At 33.8% G+C, this 6,533-nt stretch overlaps 1 long non-coding RNA gene across 1 annotated transcript; it reads left to right on the top strand.

Annotated features, from left to right (window-relative positions):
- Positions 1-2,190: 2,190 nt before the first annotated feature.
- Positions 2,191-6,066, top strand: LOC110778239 (uncharacterized). Its single transcript, XR_008926424.1, has 3 exons — positions 2,191-2,601; positions 4,004-5,733; positions 5,813-6,066. It is a non-coding gene; the product is annotated as an uncharacterized lncRNA (long non-coding RNA).
- Positions 6,067-6,533: the final 467 nt, after the last annotated feature.

Raw genomic sequence — 6,533 nt, forward strand, 5'->3', positions numbered from 1 at the left:
GTAATAATAATAATAATAATAATTAGATATCGCCAACTAAGTAGCCCAACAATCTCCAGCGAACTACGAATTTACGATTATAAAGTAAAATATTTAGAAATCGCCAACATCAAATTTATCAACTATGTAGAGTAAGTACTCCAACATATGAAATTATCAATTGGACAATTACAACATAAGCCAAAAAAAAGGAAAAAACTAAATCAACTTACAGGCTTGCAACATACACAAGGATTTACACGATATAGATGAACTGATGAACAAATTAATGTTTCTTTTTTGCAGATTGTTATCTTTGAGGAGTGAAAATAGTTATTTTTGAGGAGTGAGAGAAAGTATCTGAGTGTTAACATATGAGTGATATGTTATGGGCCTGACCCCATATTTAAGCAAAGAGTAACATAAAACAGAATCGGTAAAATCGACTAGAATCGTACGATTCTACCGATTTTGAACGATTCTACCGATTCTGAACGATTTTATTAGCGATTTTTTTGATTCTGATTCTATGTACGATTTAGATCTTTTAGGCCGAGTAGGATCGTAAAAACGTACGATTTAGCTATTTAAATTGCGATTTTAATAACCTTGACCCCAATAATTGTGTAACCATGTATGTTCCACCTTCAAAATATCTTCATAATCCACTACAAGAAAAATTAGTTTTCGTAGATATTACTCCCTCCATTCCTTTTTGTTGTTCCCATTTCCTTTTTTGGCATTTCTTTTTGTTGTTCCCCTACTGAATCTTTACTATTTTTGGCCATAGTTTTTTTTACCAATTTACCCTAAGATTCCCCACTATTTACCAAAAAACCCTAAGATTCTACCCTTTTTCCACCCTCTTTTTCCCCACCACCCTTATTTAATTAATTTCCCATCCCCCATAACCCCACCCCACTACCGTCACTTTCACTCTCTCTCACCTCTCTGATTTCACTCTCTCTCACCTCTCTGATTTCACTCTCTGATTTCACTCTCTCTCACCTCCGATTTCACTCTCTCTCACCTCTCTGATTTCTCTCTCTCTCACCTCACTGATTTCTCTCTCTCTCTTCAACCTCCTTTCATTTTTCTCTCTCTCCTCCTTCCTTTCTCTGTTTCGATTGGTGATACCCTCAAGAACATCAAAGATGTTCTTCATTTTCATATTCCTCCTCTCACTTTTCTCTCTCTCCTCCTTCCTCTCTCACTTTTCTCTCTCCTCGTTCAATATCGCCGCCACCACCACCACAACTCCGCCACCGCCACCACCACCCGAAAAAGCTGTAGAATACGTATTATGGTTTTACATGGTGAAATTCGACCACGAAAACCCTAGATCTAGAGTTTTCATGGTCGAATTTGACCTCTAAATCCTCAAAATCGTGAAATTGAGATCAATTGGGTATTTATTTATTTTTGTATTCACGTTTCAAATTTTTAGGGTTTTTTTTTTTGCGAACTTATGACGAATTTCTGGGTTGTTTTTTTGGTTGATTTTGGTCGAGTTTTTGGTTTAATTTTTGTCGAATTTTTGGTTGATTTTGGACGAACTTTTTGTCGAAATTTTTGTCGAATTTCGGGTTGAATGTTCTCGAATTTTGGTTTGATTTTGGTCGATTTTTTGGGGTTTATTTTGGTCTAAATTTGGGTTGAATTATCTCGATTTTCTTGTCTAATTTTTGGGTTGATTTTGGTTGAACTTTCTCGAATTTCTGGGTTTAATTTTGGTTGAATTTGTTCGATTTGGGTTTAAGATTTGGGTTTAATTTATGGGTTTAATTTTCTGGGTTTAATTTTCTGGGTTGAATTTCTGGGTTTAATTTTCTGGGTTTAATTTGTTCGATTTGGGTTGAATTTTCCTGATTTTCTGGGTTGAATATGTTCGTATTTATGGGTTGAATTGTGCTCGAATTTGTTCACGAATTTGTGAGTTATTGAAGTCTAAATTTCTGGGTTTTTGTTGGATTTTCTTATTTTTTGGTTATATTTTAAATCGAATTTTCTGGTTCGATTTAGTGGTTCGATTTAGAGCTGTTCTAATTTTGTTCTTTTTCTGGTTCGATTTTAATCTGATTATTTTGTTAATGAAATATCTCTCATTTATCTTATTTATTTAATATTTTCTCTCTCCTTACTTTATTTTAAATATATAATCTCTTACACACAATCATTATTACACCCAATCATTACTCTTATCCCAATACAAACAAAGATTCAGTTTTCTTAAAACCCCCAACATTCTTTATGGGAACAACATAAAGGAATGGAGGGAGTATTTTATAGCGATTTCATATTCGTTGGAAATTTGGAATAATTATATGTTATTCGTGAAATATATTAGGTAACCGCATCAGTTTGCAATAGCCACAGTACCCCCTCATTAATCGACACTATAAGCTAATTAAGGTACCCCGCCCTAATTTTCACGAATTTAACTCAAATTTTTTATCTCCCTCTTCTTCCGCAACCGTCCCCAATTCTCTACTTCAACTGTTTCTTGACCTAGGGTTAGGAACATCAATTTCTTTTAGATTTCTTTTGGCTAGCTTATCCTTCTCCCAATGGAGTCACAGCAACAGCAGCGAATTGAAGGGTATTATTGTATATTGGTATCAGGTAAGCTCCATTTCTTCTTTACTCTCTCTCTCCCTGTCTCTATATTTCCTCTCTTTGTTCATACTCTGAAATTTTTGCTTCGACAACAAATGAATTATTGTTTTCCCCCTTCCAATCGAGTCAGTCTAGCACTAATTCAAGGATCAAGTTGTGAATGTCAATTTTGGTTTTTTGTTCGTTTAGTTTTCTTTGGTTATATTAAAGGATTAAATCGTGTCTTTCAGATTAGGTTTTATTCTTAAGCAACAATTTGAGTTGTTTAATAAATTCCGGATAAATTGTTTTTTACCACCTAAAAAAATCGAAAAATTGTTTTTTATCACCTAAAAAACTAAAACTTGTATTTTACCACCTAAACAATTTTAAAAAAATTGTTTTTTACCACCTGAAAAATTAAAATAGATGAAAATGTTATGTGGGGGCACAATAACGGTAATATTTCATATATGTTATTTTCTTCCACTATTTCATGTATTTAATTCTCTTCTCTTCCCCCCGCTTTCTTATTTTCCATGAATTCACATAATTCATAAAGGGAGTGTAAAAAATTGGAGAGAAATTGAATTAGGTAGCCACACATAAAGGTTGCATCTACTTTTTTGTTTTTAGGTGGTAAAAAATAAGTTTAATTCTTTTTTAGGTGGTAAAATACAAGTTTTAGTTTTTTAGGTGGTAAAAAATAATTTTTCGATTTTTATAGGTGGTAAAAAACAATTTGTCCATAAATTCCGGCTATTTTTTTCCAAACGAGGTTTTATTCTTAAGAAGCAATCTGTTTTCTGATCCAAATTCCTCACAGACAAGTGGTAGATTGTGATTTTCTCGGGTAATATAAAAATTTATTCCCCTTTTTAGTTTCATGTATAAAATTGTATTGCTTCCAATTGTGTGCTTAAATCCAAAATTTAATAGGGATTATTGTAGCTATAAATTATGTTGTAGGTTGCCACTAGACCTGGTTATTGGGCGGGGCGGGTCAGGGTCGGTGCGGGTCAAAAGAGGGTCGGGTATTAAAAGGGTCATTTTTAGCGGGTCGATAATGGGCGGGTCAAAAGCGAGTCGCGGGTCAATAGCGGGTCATTAGTGGGCGGGTCAATAAACGAGCAATGAAAAATGAAAAACAAAAGAGCCATGTGCAAGTACAAGTAAATACGACGCTATACACGTAATTTTTTGTATCATTACTATTTTAATTTTCAAAATAATTGTAGTATAAGTTTGACCCTATAATGACCCTGTCCAATAAAGGCCCTGTCCAATAAGAGCCCTGCCCAATAAAAGCCCTATTAACTTGACCCTAACCCTATATCCATTAGATTACCCTGTCCAATAACCAGGTCTAGTTGCCACCTCAAATATTGAATAGTGTACTCATATTTGTTTTTTTGGGAACACATGGCAGTAATTGGAACGAAATGAAGAGCCGTGGAATTACAGGTCCGAGAACTGGAGACACTACTAGGGAATGCTGAGCTCCACGCTACTGAATTTGGACTTCTATAATCCTAGTTAGTTTCTTTTGGGTTTGGTATTTTCATGATTAGTGTAATTGGTAGGTTGTGATCTTGCTATTGTGAGTTTGTCTTATGAGTTATGACTTTGCTTTGTTTTCTAGGAAAAGTGAGTTTATTGTGATTATTTTTTGCATTGGTTCTTAATTTTGAGTTTGTTGTTTGGTGTGGATTTTTATGTAATGTGAACTTTTTATATATAAAGTGGCCTTTAATTTTATATGTTGAATGAGCCCAGATGATATGCCTTCCTTATCGTGTTTTTGCTGATTAAAAATGTTGGAGGAATGAGCTGACACACCATTAGGGAGTTCTGGTTACATTCTCAAGTAAACACCCACGGAAATATGCCTTGCACATATAATTATGAAATCTATTGGTTTTGGTTCTCTCTACTCTTAGACTGAAATGAATTCATACACAATATATAGGTTTATTTTCTGCACTTATTTTCTTTTGCTGGTAAGTAAATTTCATCAGTACCAATTATTTTTAAAGAGTAAAGGTTGCTTAAAGACTCTTTTGTTAACATCTAATTCTGAAGACATGTTAACACCTATTAACACTGCAGCTAAACAATTTGGTAAACTAAACAAGAAGTGCATCAGCCCTTAACCATGCCAACCCAAATATGAAAATGATGATTAACCCACAGACATTTCTTTTACTCACCCAACAATTTACTAAACTGAGAAAAACAACAAGAACAGCTCAAAGTCCATCCAACCTAGGTCTATTGCTTGCACTCAACTCCTGGAACCCAGCTGTTGCTTTGAATTTGCTGATATAAACCCAATAATCTGAACTGAACTGATATGTAACTCACATTAGCTTTCCGAACTAAACTGATCTAATATGTAGCTCCTTGTACTTTTTTTTTTTAACTTTATGTTCTTTGTTTAATTGAATGGATGAATAATTAAATGAATAATTGAATTAATAAATAAAAGGTGGAGGATGGTGTTCCTAGATTTTTTTTAATCGCTTGCTGTTGAATTGGTATAGTGGTGGGCAAGACTACATTTCTTGGCATTCTGATGACGAGTCTCTTTTATGGAACTACACCTCTTATTGCTTCCCTTTCTTTTGGTTGTGATAGTCACTTTTACTTGAAGAATAAACCCAACAAATCAGTGTCTTCAGATACCAGCAACACCTTGCACTGCCACTTGCTGATTGCTTTTCTTAATACCATAACCCATAAACTAACTAAACAAATAAAAAAATTTCTTCTAGCATTTAAGAAGATTTTGAGTGATGAATCTTCGAGCAAGCGGTTGAAGAAAAACAACATTGATGAGTAGGAACATTCCTTTTTATTAAAACGTGGATCCATCTTGGTAATGAGAGGCTACACCTGAGGAATTAGAACTATTTTTTGTCATAACGCTGTAAGAAATATACCCTTGCCTTGCTGTACTCTGATATGCATACTCATTGCTATGAAGGTGTGCCTACGAGCAGCCTCCACACTGCTATGAAGGTGTGCACACAGTACGACCAACCAGACCCCTCTTGTCCTCGTTTATATAGGCTATACTTCGCAGCTTTGCATAGATCTGTAAACAATGATGTAATTGCATCCCAATTTACGCAAATCGTTTGGCTTGCTCTTTGTATGGTATGTTGCGGTGCATTAATTGTAGGGAAATATTTTCATACTTGTGATATTAATTATCGTAGATTCTTTTGACTTGCAGATAACTCTTTATTTGGAAAACGGTAAAGTCGGACTTATTTGGGGAAGCACATGACGTTATCGAGTTATACTATATTAGTTGTTTCGTTGTTGCATTGTAGTAGTTAATTAGTTATTTATCTTGTCATCTGCAGATTATTAGATAACATTTTGTTAAGTTTTTAAGACTATTAGACAATTATATATCACCTATGTAATGACTTATGACTTACTTTGTATGAGTTATTTATTTATAATATTATTTTTATCATATAATTATATGTGATTTTAAATTTATACTCATGTATAATTATAATTGTCAGCGTCAACTTTTGACAAGCCATTATAAAACTAAATTATAGTACGATCCACTTTGTAGCGATTATAATCGCCACTATAGACTGTCAATTTGGATTGTTATTTTAGCAAATGTATTAATTACAAAATTAATAGTATCTTTTAAATTTGCAACAATAAGTAAACTATAGTAGTGATTATAATCGATACGATAGGTATGTAATAGCGTCTATTGCATTCGCTACTATAACTACCAATAGCATCGATTCTTTAGCCGCTAAAACTAATGTATTTCGTATGTGAAATTAGGAAATTATAGCGATTACAATCGCTACAATAATCGATACTATTATACATAGTATTTCGTATCGATTGTTTTGGTCTACCCCATTGAATGTACTAATCGCTACTAAAGGCTATGGCAACGGTAGATACCGCCTCGAATA

The sequence above is a fragment of the Spinacia oleracea genome, chromosome 1, assembly GCF_020520425.1.
Source record: "Spinacia oleracea cultivar Varoflay chromosome 1, BTI_SOV_V1, whole genome shotgun sequence".
NCBI classification, from domain to species: Eukaryota; Viridiplantae; Streptophyta; class Magnoliopsida; order Caryophyllales; family Amaranthaceae; genus Spinacia; species Spinacia oleracea.